Source organism: Columba livia, chromosome 2 (assembly GCF_036013475.1).
Source record: "Columba livia isolate bColLiv1 breed racing homer chromosome 2, bColLiv1.pat.W.v2, whole genome shotgun sequence".
Lineage (NCBI taxonomy): Eukaryota > Metazoa > Chordata > Aves > Columbiformes > Columbidae > Columba > Columba livia.
In genome coordinates this window covers 154,344,242-154,359,248 of record NC_088603.1, presented here as the reverse complement: position 1 = coordinate 154,359,248, position 15,007 = coordinate 154,344,242, and the positions used below count along the sequence as shown (strand labels likewise).

Here is a 15,007-nt window from a genome sequence, read left to right as displayed (position 1 = left end):
CTTGATACTCTCCTATCTGGTTTGATGGCACAAGGCTACCAGTGTGGTGGGATTATTTCAGTGACACAGGCAAGGACTCCTGCTCTGCTCCCTGGTCATCCTCACCTAGCATCTTGCTCTGTGTCCCATATAGGACAAAGCAGCAGATGAAGGGAAGTGTCCTTCTGCCATGGGAAATTTAGGCTGGATATTAGAAAGCAATTCTTCACAGAGTGGTCAGGCATTGGAATGGCTGCCCAGGGAGGTGCTGGACTCACCGTCCCTGGAGGTTTTTAAACTGAGATTGGACACAGCACTTAGTGCCATGATCTAGTCAATGGACTGGAGTTGGACCAAGGGTTGGACTTGATGATCTCTGAGGTCTTTTCCAACCCAGTCGATTCTGTGATTCTGTGAAGGATGAAAGTGGCATTTCTGTGCAGTAGAAACTGTTCTGGGCAAGAGAAAAAGAAAATCCCAACAATAATAACAACAAAATCCCAGCACTTTTTATGGGACAGTCTTTCTCCAGAATTAAATTATAAGAGAGGTCAAATGGCAGTTTGTGGGTCCCAGACCTCACTGAAGAAAATTAAGCCCACCAAACCTTCCAGGATGGCCAAAGGGTGAGAGTACTGCTCCCTCACACCTGCTGTTGCTGCTGGAAGGAAAGGAGAGCAAAGGAAGGAGATTCATTCTCCCTTTTTTAATCCCAGTCTGTCTGCAGTTTCCTTAGCTGAAATGTTCATGACAGTTTTGCCATCCTCTTGTGACAGCTGTGAGACTGTAAAACAGCTTTTTCTGGTGGAACATCAAAATGCCTTTGAAAAATGGTCATTTCCATCAGAAGTTTCTTAAACATCTCTACCAAACAAGAAGCTAGAGTCAGTGATTTCAATTACAACCTCACTTATACATTTTTAAACAAGATTTCAGTCATCTTCACTTATTGAATGTGTGATGTCCCACTATGTAGAAGCTGTGGACTGTGTTGTAGTTCATTTGAGATTTGGCTTAGGATTTTAGAAATCATTAAGTGGGCAGTGTAAGAAAAGAGTATTTACAGGAAGAGCAGCACTCTCTGAGTCTCACAGAGAAATGGCTGCACTTGCACAAGCCGGAGAGCTTGACATACATTTCAGAGCATCACGAAATTCTCTTTGGCAGACAACTTATTCACACTGAAGAAAAATCACTTTACCAGGTTCAAAAATTAATTTAAAATGCCTAGTGCAACTCTGGAAATCACACACTGAACCCCTGTGATACATTTTTAATGAAAAAGTACTCTTGAAATTCATTAAATTTTACAGATTTATACCTTCCAAATAATTCAAAGCAATATCTTCAGAACTAGCAATGATCTAATCTCCCAAATTGATAATTATGTGGAATGACAGAAATAAGGCATTTGACACATAGTAAATATTCTCAGATATTATTTCACTCAAAAAAAAAAAAAAAGTACTGTTAATTAGGAAGACTGAAAGGGAATATATCATTTGATATAAATAAAAAATGACAGTTTGCAAATAATTCACTGATTTCATTATTACACTTTATGGATTTTGTAGGGTATACAGGATTGCTTGCTACCAAATAGTTCCACCCAAAAGACAGGTTTTTTGGATAGCACATATCTATCTTCTATATCTGTTTGGTACAGGATGACAGCAGCTATTCAAAAGCAATAAAAGATCTATAGAGTGACTTGTGACACAAATTGACTATATTTTTTTATGACGGTTTTGAGAGACCTTGGAGGGACCTGTTTTTTAAGGATTCACCATGCTCAGTGTTCTCTCAAGTGTTTATGATACAAGAAGGTGTGTACCCAGTATTACTAATGATGTTTTGAGGACTTGGGATAGAAATGTGGATATTAATGCTTAAAAGGGCTCCGTTTTAAAGTCTGCCGTTGTTGTTTCCTTCCAGAGAAACATGCATGTCTTATCCTGAAAATCATGTCATGGTTTTGTCATCATTCATGTTCTTTGAAAAAGGTAAAATAAGCACTTAGATCTCAATGTCATTGAGGGGACATAGGTGACTTTTAAGGCATCTTTCAAAAATTTGGATCCTTAATTGTTCTGTGCAACCATGGAAGTAATGAGCATCTCTAGGAATGAATAGACTCATTGAGATCCAGCGGGTTTCCTTCCACGAAACCCTCTTGCCCAATACAAGGAAAAGATACACAAATTACACTTTACCACAGGGGAAGACAAATTTTTTTAATACCTGTCCAAGATGCCAAGATTCGAGAGCTATGTACTGGCTGTTGGTGACTTAGTGGTATCACACTCAATACAGTAACGGTCTGGCTTCTCAAACAGGGTTTTGCAGCATTTGCCAGGGTTACATTAACACATTCTTGGGCAAAGCAGGGGAAAAAGAAGGGTCTTGAACATTTTGTTTCCTCTCTCTGGCTGTACTGCTGTCTTTATTTTTGCTACACAAGTAGTTTTATCCAGCAATCTTATACTCTGGTTAAAAACTGGCAATCCAAGCGGAGAATCCATAATTCTTGGGAATACTTGTCTACATGGGTGGTATTTCCTTTTCCTTTCATGTGTATTCTTCTTCTCTTTAAAACATTAATAACATCCAGCTGAAGCCATATCTTGAAGATATCTTCGTGCTTGTCATTGCTATTGCTAAGGACATCCAGGTTTTGTAACAGTTTTAGATTCTCTTGTGTAAAAGGTGACCCGTTTGGCATTTAATCTAAAATCAAAATTATTACAAGTTGTAGGTGTGAGATAGACGGAAACAGATGCATATACATGCTGACTTGTAGCATGTGACTGTGGGTTGCAGTCAGCCTGGAGGAACATCCTGACCTCACTGATGATCGTGGGACCACAGAATTTCACCCAGGTGATGAAAATCAAGAAAAAAAAAAAAGGCAAAAAGAAAGATGAAAAAATAAGGAAAAGTATAAATGAAAATTAAAAAATGAAAAAAAAATAGAAAAAAAAAGAGAAAAAGAGAAAAACAAAAAAGGAAAAATACAGAAAAAATAGAAAAAATATAAAAAAGGAAAAATGAAAAAAAAACAGAGATAATAAAGGAAAAAAAGAAACAAAGAGAAAAGGAGAAAGGTGAGGAGAGGAGAGGAGAGGAGAGGAGAGGAGAGGAGAGGAGAGGAGAGGAGAGGAGAGGAGAGGAGAGGAGAGGAGAGGAGAGGAGAGGAGAGGAGAGGAGAGGAGAGGAGAGGAGAGGAGAGGAGAGGAGAGGAGAGGAGAGGAGAGGAGAGGAGAGGAGAGGAGAGGAGAGGAGAGGAGAGGAGAGGAGAGGAGAGGAGAGGAGAGGAGAGGAGAGGAGAGGAGAGGAGAGGAGAGGAGAGGAGAGGAGAGGAAAGGAAAGGAAAGGAAAGGAAAGGAAAGGAAAGGAAAGGAAAGGAAAGGAAAGGAAAGGAAAGGAAAGGAAAGGAAAGGAAAGGAAAGGAAAGGAAAGGAAAGGAAAGGAAAGGAAAGGAAAGGAAAGGAAAGGAAAGGAAAGAAAAGAAAAGAAAAGAAAAGAAAAGAAAAGAAAAGAAAAGAAAAGAAAAGAAAAGAAAAGAAAAGAAAAGAAAAGAAAAGAAAAGAAAAGAAAAGAGAAAAGAAAAGAGAAAAGAGAAAAGAGAAGAAAAGAAAAGAGAAGAGAAGAGAAGAGAAGAGAAGAGAAGAGAAGAGAAGAGAAGAGAAGAGAAGAGAAGAGAAGAGAAGAGAAGAGAAGAAAAGAAAAGAAAAGAAAAGAAAAGAAAAGAAAAGAAAAGAAAAGAAAAGAAAAGAAAAGAAAAGAAAAGAAAAGAAAAGAAAAGAAAAGAAAAGAAAAGAAAAGAAAAGAAAACAGCACTTCCCTTCTCAGAGGTGGGGAGAGACAGTTTTTAGGTGAAATTCCACTATTCTTTATGCAAGGTGCAGCCTTGCTGAAGATAGTGCGACTGTGCACAGTGTGCATTAAGAGCAAAATGTGCCATTAAGTCGGTGCAGTGGAAATTGAGATACAAGGAGAAGTAACAGTGATGGTGAGAGAAGGAAACGCGGAAATGCAGAAACACATTCCCTCCCCTCTGAGTAAAAACTTTTAACATTACTTTAAAATAATGACACACGTACAAAAAAATCACCCTGACCCTTCCAAAATGGGCTAAAAGAGCAAGACTCAGCCTGTTCTACTGGAGAACCATCTCCAAGAAGGTAGAGTTGTTGGTTTTGACTTCCCCAGGCGTGAGGAGCAGCTGCTCAGCGCTGGTCGGGCTGCCAGCCCTGGGACACAAGCACAGCCCACACTAACTGGCCCATGCAGATGTCCCTGCTCCCACCAAGGACCTTGACATTAGGAAGGAGGCTGCAACCTTCCCTTCAGCCTCACAATAAATCACAGGCAGAGTCCAGCCTTCCCCCATGATGAACAGCGGGTATAAATTCCAGAGATCTCAGCTGTCTCTGATTTGTATTTACGCCAGTTGGAGATCGTTTCTCCATATCTCATAAAGATACTTCCTGATGCAGAAATATTCAACTTCATAACTGCTCGAAATCCCCCTCCCCCAGTTCAAATGTGGCATTTAAAAAAAAAAACCAAACATTTCCCTTATCTGGAGACCTTGGTGAGATTTGAAAACACATAATGATTTTAAAATATGTCTTTCAATGGTTAGTATTTTTTACTGAAACAAAAGTCAATTTTCACAAAACCACAAATGTCTGTGGTCACTCAAGCTTGCTAATACTTTCCACAAACATTTGAGATAGCAGTTAAAAGAAAGGAATTTGTTTTAAATCCTGGCACCTGAAGACATCTGCTGGGATTCTTTCCCATTTTTCATAAATCGCTTGGAAAACAAAAAATAGATAGGGTCTTTTAGTGCATTTCTTAAAGGCTGCATCTGCCTACAGAATGGTAACGGATTAACAGTTGTGGAAAATTCTGAGCAAATTGACACATAGGCAAAATTTAATTAACTCAAAAGGTCACATCCTGGAGTCAGATAGTAGCTAAATATATTGTTTAGTGTAACCTGATTGAGACAATGAATGAATGCTTGTTGCTTTACTGATAAACAAATTGTATTTCTAGGTTGTAATTATGCTATGAAAAAGTGAAGATCTCCATGTGGGATGGGGTGGGCTGTGCAATCAGGGATGATGATACAGCCCAGACCTGCTGAGCAAGGGCTGCAAAGGTGGGAGAAGAGTGAACATCAGTCCAGGCACTGATGGAGGTGTAGTGGTGGCAGAGGAGATGCCCATGAAGGTTTCACCCCAGAGCCCACACATCATTGAAGCATATTCCTGAGAAAAGCAAGAGGACTCACTTCAGGTGATCAATTCCGGGCTGTGAGTTCTGGGAATCACATGATGCTCTGTTGCTTCAGCTTGAGCATTAGCCTCGAAATTTTGGTGATTTATGGACATTTCCAGGGACCAGAAGTCTGAGACACCTTTCTCTGAAAGAAGCCCGGCTAAGTGCAAAAGCTGCTGGGGGATGCTGACTTGTTCAGAGCAGATGTTCATAATTCTCTCTCACAGCATTACCAATCCACAAGCTTTTCTTGAAACACCATGTGGGCTTAACGACATTTTTACATTGTGTTATTCCTTCCTGGAAAATTGAGCTCTAAAAGCCTCTTTTGTTGAAACCAGCTGCCCTGGCTCGTCACTGCAGGGAAAGCCCCTTGAGATAGACCAACATGTGATCTTTACCCTGGCCAGACATAAAGGTCCCTCACCAGTGCCCATCGCCACCACAGCTGGGCTGCATCTGCCTCCACCAATATCCTGCACTCTGTTGTCTCCAGCACACCAAAAGGGCCAAGACAGGTAGGGTAGAGAGACACTTTATTTGATCTTGTAGCAACATCTCTGGGCAGGCTGGAGGGGGTGTTTTGCATTCATGAATCCTGTTGAAGAAACATGTTACCATCTTCACTACATGTGCAATCAATTTTCGTTCTTCTATTTCCAGCAGGCAGCTCCCTGCTGTCAGCCCAGCGCTGCTGAGCAAACAGAGCTGGCCAGGCTGCAGCAACTGCTGCTGCAAATGGAGCGACTCAGCAGAGAAGCCGAGGCCTGACTGGTCATGAAAATTGAATTGTTCCATCATCTGTGAAGTGTGGAGGTGTCCCCCAAAGGCAGGGGTGTGTGGAGGAAGGTTTCCACCTCTGGGAATCTCAGGCTATTACCTTTTCAGGTTGTTACCTTTTCATGAAGGTTTTTTTCTTTTTTTTTCTTTACTAAAAGAAAAACTACAGGTATGCATCTTTACAGTCTGAATCACAGAAGGATGGAGGTTGCACAGGAATACAGGAAGTCATCTTGTCCAAGCACCCTGCATAAGCAGGACAACCTAGAGCTGGTTGCCCAAGACCATTTCCAGATGGCTTTTGGACATCTTCAAGGGTGGAAACTCCACAGCCTCCCTGGGCAAACTTGTGCCAATGCTCAATCACCCTCATAGTTAAAAAGTGTTTCCTGCTGTTCAGGGGGACCCTCCTTTTATTTTAATTTGTGTCCATTGCTCTGACCCTGTCACTAGGCACTGCTGAAAAGATCCTGGCCCCTTCTTTACACCCTCTTTTCAGGTATTTATATACATCAATAAGACCTCCCCTGAGCCTTCTCCTCTCCAAGCTGAACAGTCTCAGCTCTCTCAGCCTTCCCTCATACAGACATGCTCCAGTCCATCATCGTCATGGTCCTTTGTTGGAATCTCCCCTGTATGTTCATGTGTCTCTTGTACTGGGCAGCCCAGACCTGGACACAGCACTCCAGATGTGTTTCACCAGTGTTAAGTAGAGGGGAAGGATCACCTCCCTCCACCTGCTGTCAGTACTCTGCCTAATGCAGCCCAGGGGACCATTAGTCCTCTTTACTGCAAGCACACACTGCTGGTTCATGTTCAACTTGGTGCCAACCAGGACTCCTGTGTACTGCAAAAGTGATTTCCAGCTGTGACTTCCATGGTGATTTCCAGTACTCGCTGGTTACATGGGATTGTTCCTGCCCAGATGCAGGAATCTGTGCTTCCTACTGTAGAAAAACTGAACCCGTCTTTTAGCAATAAACCCATTAAGTGATTTTCAAATAGAGAAGAAACTCAAGAGACAAAGTGAAATGCTGAAATATAGGAATAAATGGAGCGTCATGGAGGACATCCCTATGGGAGAACTGCTTAGTGGGAGAGTGAGGAGCATAGAGGGAGAGGAGCTATTTCATTCTCCCTGTCCCCATCCTGCCTGGGTCCTGTCCAGTCCACTGGCTCTGTTCCTGCAAATAGACCATAATAAATGACATGAGGTTTGCTCCATGCCAAAAGACTCAAACATAACAAAAGTTGTTGAGCTCCCTTTCACCGCATGCTGAGATTTGCAGGGGGGCAACAGCCACCAGGCACGTAGCTGGCATGCCGAACCCTGGGGAGTACAGAGCGAGCGTGTGTCTGTGTGCGGGAGGCCTGAGCGGGTGGAAGAAAAACACAGGGAGATCCATGATTTCTGTCATGGCTATTTCTGTTCAGGAGAGTCCCCCTTGGAGTTAGTCCTGGAGGAGCTGTGACAATGTGACTTTCCTGATAGAAAAGGTATTGCTTTTCCAATTGAAATGTTTCACAAGCAGTCATTGGTTTAACAAACTACCAATTTTGAAAGCATTTTTAATGGGAGAAAAATTGAAACACGTTTCAACTTTCTAGTTCTTATTCATTTTGTGTTGACAGATTAGATGAGTTTATATGATATTTTATTATGCTGTGTATGTGCCATAGCAATATTACAATAACCTAGGCTACTAATCCTTTGCTTTATCTTGTTCAAAGTTCTTCATCTTCTGGGACTAAAACTCTCACTTTAGTTCAGTCCAGAACATTGCTAGTTAGTCTCAATACGTCCCCATGGAAATGTTAAATGGGATCAAGAGAGAGGAAAGAAAAAGAGCACAGAGCCAAGTATAAATGTAGGATGTTTGGTTTTCTTTAACTGTGAACTTTTACACAAAAAAATAGTGTCTTCTGAATCTGGCTTGTGTTATATTGGGCACATATATTGTCAGCAAGAGTAACTCTCAGTTTTCTGCAGAGAATTCCTCTGCTATTATTAAAAGAGATTAATTTATAACTATGCTTAAATAGCTGATAACTTGACGTAACCTTTTGAGAAGAGTGAGAGTTGCTCTTGCTTTCCAATAGCAGGGCATCCCCAGAGACCCTGCTGCCTCATCTATAGATGTGCAGTGAAAAAAGTTTTTTTCAGTGTCACGTTATGCTATGAAAAACTTGAAAGCTGAAGACTGATGAGAGTTTGGGAGAACAACCTGTGTCTTTGTTCATAGGTCTGGAGGTCTAAAACGACCTAAATTTCTTGCTGAGCAGGCAGATGTGGCTCAATTGGAAAGGCAGAGGGCCAAATAATTGTCTGCGAGACATGAAACAATTGTAATTTCATCAGTTATGCCCCCCACTAATAAATTAATCTCCTCTTTGACTTTCTGTGTGTGTTGTACCTCCTGGTCTACTTCAGAGATGTTTCCCCAGAGGTCCCTGTCTTTGAGCAGCCTCTCCGATGCCCCCTCAGAAAAGGTGTCACTAAAAAAATACCTGTTTCCTAGGACACCTGTTGCTTAGTGAGGGTCTGTGCTGTATCTGTGGTCGAAGTCACCTTCTGAACTATGTCCCTTTCAAGTAAGCGTCTTCCCTGAGAACCAGACAGACTGAAACTCGCTTCAAATGTCCTTTTGCTCCTGATGATGCAGGGGTGGAAGGAAACAGGCTACTCCCACCCACAACTCACAGGGGAATGGTCCAAGATGCAACAGGCTGAGAAACTAAAGATCAGACAAGGAGAACTGCAGTAGTTAAATAGATACCTCTTGTGACAGCTTAAATGATCCAGAGTCAAGTCTCTAGAGGCAATTGAAGTTTCTGCTGTCACAAGCGAAAACATCGAAGCCTTAAGATGTCTTTTACATCACACTCTGATCTCTGGCTCCTGCATGGAGAGGTTAGCACTGTTTCAAGCCACTAGAGAAGCCACATCAGCAGAAAGTGTTCTGCACCAGGGGAGTCTGGGAACATTAAAAAAGAAAAGAAGTAGTGATAAGAATTGTGCAGAAGACAAAGTTGATAAAGAGTGATGGAAAATCAAAGACTAAGTGAGTGTAGGGAGGGAGGAGGACAGTGAACCAGGATGTGAGACAAAAAGCGAAGTGAGAGAAAATGAGAGGAGACTGAGAGAAAACAGAAACTGGGGCAGGAGAAAGGGCTAGTGATATGAAGTAGAAAAGGAATTTGACAGAAGCAGCATGAAACAGTGTTGCATAAAAAGGAAATGAAGAAAGGAGCAGAACACAGCGGACCAGAGAGAAGAACAAACAGGACTTTCAGAACAGCAAATGTATCCATACAAATAAGATTTAAGTGGAAAGTGGTATAGACCTGTCCAAGCTGAATTTGTATATAAATATGCCAGCCCCAGCATCAGCAAGTAAAGAGATGGGACCAAATCATTAAGGGTGCTTCCCTCATGCCACAGGACAGACACTACCTGTCCTGGGAATTAAGTGGTCACTGTTTGAAAGCACATGTTGTAGCTTCATATTTCTAAGGAGAAACAAGGATCTGAGATGGAGGGCAAGTAAGAAATTAAAGACCCATTTGCCCTCAGCTGGAACTTGCAGACAGCTTTTCCCCTCAGACAATTTATCAGCCATTTTTGTTCTTACCACCCATTGTAATTTTTCAGGCTACCAGGTGTTTCTGGAGTATATGTATTAATTAAACTTATTCTCTTCAGTATCCCATTTTTTTTTTTTTTTTTTTTTTATAAAGGAATTGACATATAAAATGTTTTGAGATTTAAATTTGCCATCAATTTAGATTCAGGTGCTTCAAGATGAAAAGTCTTAAGGAAATGCCAAGATATGTCTGAATTACATTACAGATTCTGTCCTGGCATCTCTCTGCAACTACAGTTATGAGGAGTATTTACACATGGAGTGGAATTAATAGCATACTGGAGATGGAATGACAATAGAAATTAAACTAAATTACATTTCAAAATAAGTCAGCCAGGAACCGGCCATTATTTTATTTGGAAAACAAACAAACAAACAAAACCCAAAACAAACCCAGAAACAATCCCAACCAAAAATATACCCTCACCCCTCCCCTGCAAACCCAACAACAACCACATCAAAAACAAACAAAAAAGTTCCTATTTTATTAAAAAGGGTGCAGATCCTAAACAGAATTAATTGTCTTGCTGCCAGTAAGAAAGTGTAGCAGGAACCAGTGAGTCCAACTTGCTGCAGCACACACCACTGGACCAGTTGTCTACATGAGGACCCTGAAGAACATGTCAGATTTATAGTGCTCTGGGAACGCACACAGTAGACTTTTTATTACCCAGACCCCAAGGGAGAGATAATTGGTTTCTGAAATTAACTAATAACCAAACACTTCTGTTTATAATACTTTGTAGTGCCTCCTGTGTGTTGTTGCAATGGAAGTCCAAATTTTACATGTTGGACTGTTGGGGCACTGGTAACTCTGCAAACCTAGGTATGAAAACAGTAATGTCTTATGCTGAGAACAGAAGATAGTAGTCAGCGGGGTTCAGGAAAAGCCCTGCACATTGCTTCTGTTCTGTGAATTGTACAGACAGTGATGCAAAAGATAAGGAGTTTCTTATTTTGGGAAGGCAGTGTGAGAAACATCCAGATATAGGAGGAACGACTGGTTGTTCTGATTTGTTAGTACCTCTACTGACTATCAAAGGAGATTTGTAAAGAAATTCATATTTGTGCTTCCCATTTTCTTTTTCCTCCACCATTCATTTTTAATAATTTCCATGCAGAAAATTGCCATGCATTGCTGTAGACTGTGAAGGATCTCACTCATGGGACTGTTAGTGGGTTAGGGTCTGGATAGAGGCCTTGCCCATGGATGCCACGTTCAGGAAAGCAACAAATATCTCTTCATATATTGCACATGAACAAAGCCTTGCTAATCAGTTTTGGACTCTAGTTGCAGAACTATTAGAACATTTAATCTGTGCAGCAGATGATGGTGCTGAGCACTGCAGTTCAGATGAGCTTCTCAGGGAAATTTTGTTATCACACTGTGAGGATGGTCTGTCTCAATAGGAAAATCATTGTCCTTGTATACATTTCCGGGACTCGAATGAGAGCACGTGGATCCAGCACATCTCCCACTTGATGTCTCCATCTGTGTCCCTGCAACTGCCATCCACTAATCCAAAAATACATTAGTCTCAACCTCATCACAGGGTTATTAGATCACATTATCTGCATCTTGATAGAGAGTGAAAACCCACAGATCTATTGTAAAAAAATCCATTCCCTTAAATCAATCCCAAAGGGGATTTCTGTCATAAGCATGTTAGCACTAGCTATTGGAGGGTGGTGGAAGGGAGGAAGGGAGGAAGGGAGGAAGGGAAGAAAGAAGGAAGGAAGGAAGGAGGAAGGTCTGCATCCTCTCGGCAAGACTCAGGTGTGCTGTAAGCCTTGAAAGCACACCCAGACCCCTCCTGAGAACTTGCTGAACCCCAGGTGACCAAACAACAATGTTTACATGCCACTGGGCTTCCCAAGTCGGGTAAAGAGCACACAAGTCACACTCCATCTTCTCTTTCTGTAAGGACTAGGTGCAGCCATCAGCACAGAACAAAAACAGAGCAATCACAGGTAATCTTCAGGTGAAGAAAGCATGGCTTTGTTTTGGGCTTAGTACTTTCTCTGTGATGAGTAGTTCTTATCATCATGACATTACCTCAGCCAGGAATGCCCTCAGGGATCAGGTATGAGCAGGGCACAATTAATTGACAAGGAAATTCTTTACCCAAGCAGTGGTTTAGTTAAGGGTTGATTAAAAGAAAAATCATTAAAAAAAATACAATGAAATGTGAAGGTTGCATTAAGGAATGTTTGCCCGAAAGCTCATTCTACAAATGTTTTGAGTATCCCGTGTTACTAAATCACTTCTTCTAACTCTCTGCTATGTCTATAGCACACACTTGCCAAATTCAGACTAAAAGGTGGCTTATATTTTATAAGAAGTTATGACAGGGCATACAAAAATTGAATCTTGGAACTTACTGTGAGTTGCAGCCTTGGATGGTTTAAAAAAACCCAGATGATAAATGAAAGATACATAGAAAGGGTCTCGCTGACTTCACTTCGCTCCCTGCAGCCCTCTTTCTCTGAATATTGCACAGCCCCTACATACCATTAGAACCATCCTCAGTGATAAAACAGGAAGAATTTTACTTCCAAGAAATCTAATTACTGCTGCCAGTGGTGCTCTTTCACTAGTGAATGTTTTGTTTAATTTATTTTGAAAAGGAAAAAAATCGACAGCTTCCTGTGCTACTAGACACATCTTTAAAGACAGAAGGGAAGGGAAGGGAAGGGAAGGGAAGGGAAGGGAAGGGAAGGGAAGGGAAGGGAAGGGAAGGGAAGGGAAGGGAAGGGAAGGGAAGGGAAGGGAAGGGAAGGGAAGGGAAGGGAAGGGAAGGGAAGGGAAGGGAAGGGAAGGGAAGGGAAGGGAAGGGAAGGGAAGGGAAGGGAAGGGAAGGGAAGGGAAGGGAAGGGAAGGGAAGGGAAGGGAAGGGAAGGGAAGGGAAGGGAAGGGAAGGGAAGGGAAGGGAAGGGAAGGGAAGAAAAAGAGGAAAAATCAAACAGAGGAAATTTTATCCTCAGGGAAGGTTTATTAGGGAAGTAGTCTCTCCAAATAAGAGCTGAGAGACCTTATTGGCATAATATCTTGTTGCTCAGCTGTGTGTGGTCCTTCAGTTTCCTTTGATGCTCATTCAGTAGCCATATGGCAGCAGTCATATATCCTCCTTCAGTATCAAATCTTGCTTTTCCTTTGGTACGTCAGGCATGTAGTTCAGATTTGCTTGCCATATGTGACTAAAATCACCCAAATGTCATCTGCCGCCTCAGTGTGAAGCAGACTGGAAAGACAATATTCAAGCACACCAATGCTAATGGACAGGAGAAAGAGGAAGAACGTGTGGCTTTCATGCAAGGCATTCAAGTGCCGGTGTGCAATAAATTTTGAGTTGAGCCAGAAAGGTCCTGACAGGATCCACCTTCAGCGCAGAGAGGAGACCCCTGAGAAAGGTTTTGGTAACCTGGTGCCTGACCTGGTAAGAAGACAGTTGTTCCAGTCTCGCCTTCAGCATAATGAATATGCAGCAGTGATGGCAAAAGCTCATAAAGGGCCTGAGCTAGATCCAGTGGTTTGCCTACATCAACTGACTTGTCCAGACAAAAAACCCACCTCCAATACCTGGTGGAAAAAAAAGAGGGAAAGAGGCTAAAATGGATCTGGTTTATGTAAATAAGTTACTAGTTAAAAAAACAAACCTTAAGGGACTAGTCAAGCCCAAAAGCAGATGTTTTTTCTCTGAACAGTTGTCAGATCTTGGTCCTTTTTTTCCCATCCACAGCAGCAAAGTAATTGCCAAGTGCTGTCAGTTGCACCCTGAACCACATTGCTTGCAGCACATGCCTCCAGCACCTGAACCAAGCAGATCCACAGGAAGGTGACGTTTAAGCCTCTCTCCAATGATCCGTAACAACAGAGTGCTCCATTTTCTTTAGCCATAATCCCATTTCCACATACAGAATAATCCACTACGCCTTCAGACAGGAACTTTATCCATCAAGGGTGAGAGAGAGAAGCAGATTATCGCCTTATTGAATGAAGCAACCTATTGCTCCCTGAATGAGTCCTCATCCATGTATTGCTCCAGCTGTTTGTTGCATGCAGAGAATGACTCTGTCACTGCTGCTGTCCTCTATTATATGTCTATATTCCCCCTCTACTGTGATGCCACTGTTACCTATTTCTCAGCTACCTTTTAAATCTTGTTATCAGGCAAGGAGTTTGATCACAAACCCACAAAAAGCATTCTGTCTTCTCACTCAGTAGAACTCAGGAAGTTACTTCATCTAGTTTTGCTTAAAATAGTTAGCAGAACTTTGTTTACGTATCAGTTAAGAGCCTCTGAAAGACCACAGATGTGTGAGGTTAAAGATGAAGTGAGTCAGTGCTCATGACTTATAAGGTTATTTTATTTTCTAGCGTTGGGTTGTGCACCTGCTGTTCTCATGGTGAAAACAGTGAGAACATCAGATCGCTGTATGTCCTAGAGTTTATCTATTGCTTTTATATGGAATGTGTACTGGGAACCAATAAATTACTTGTAATGCAACACATATATTGGCTATTTATATGCCATCCCTCTGCATAATAGGATATGTCACCAGGATGTGGAGAGTGATGCCTGGCAGAAAAGGATCTGGGCAGGCTGATCAACAGCTGACTGAACATGAGCCAGCAGTGTGCCCAGGTGACTAAGAATGCCAACAGCATCCTGGCTTGTATCAGGAATAGTGTGGCCAACAGGACTAGGGCAGTGATTGTGCCCCTGTACTTGGCATGGGTGAGGCCTCATCTCAAATCCTGTGTTCAGTTTCGGTCCCGTCACTCCAAGAAAAACACTGAGGTGCTGGAGCAAGTTCAGAAGGGCAATGAAACTGGTGAAGGGTCTGGAGAACAAGTCTTATGAGGAGTGGCTGAGGGAATTAGGGCTGTTCAGCCTGGAGAAAAGGAGGCTGAGGGGAGACCTTATCACTGTCTACAACTACCTGAAAGGAGGTTGTAGCGTAGAGGGTGTTGGTCTTTTCTTCCAAGTAGCAAGTGACAGAATGAGAGGAAATGGTCTCAAGATGTGCCGGCGGGGGTTAGATTGGATATTAGGAAAAATTTCTTCGTAGAAAGGGTTGTGAATCATTGGAACAGGCTGCCCAGGGAAGTGGTGGGATCACCATTCCTGGAGGTGTTTAAAAGATGTATAGATGAGATTCTTAGGGAAATGTTTTAGTGCTAGAGTTAGGTTAATGGTTGGACTCGATGATCTCAAGGGTCTCTTCCAACCAAAATGATTCTACGACTCTATAGCCTTCTCTTTCAAAACATGACAATGGTTTACAACTGCCAAGAATCATCTCCAAGA

At 42.0% G+C, this 15,007-nt stretch overlaps 1 long non-coding RNA gene across 1 annotated transcript in view; it reads right to left on the bottom strand.

Annotated features, from left to right (window-relative positions):
- The window catches only part of LOC135578713 (uncharacterized), a 68,935-nt gene that overhangs the window by 21,961 nt on the left and 31,967 nt on the right, over positions 1-15,007 (bottom strand). The gene's annotated exons all lie outside the window — the stretch shown is intronic.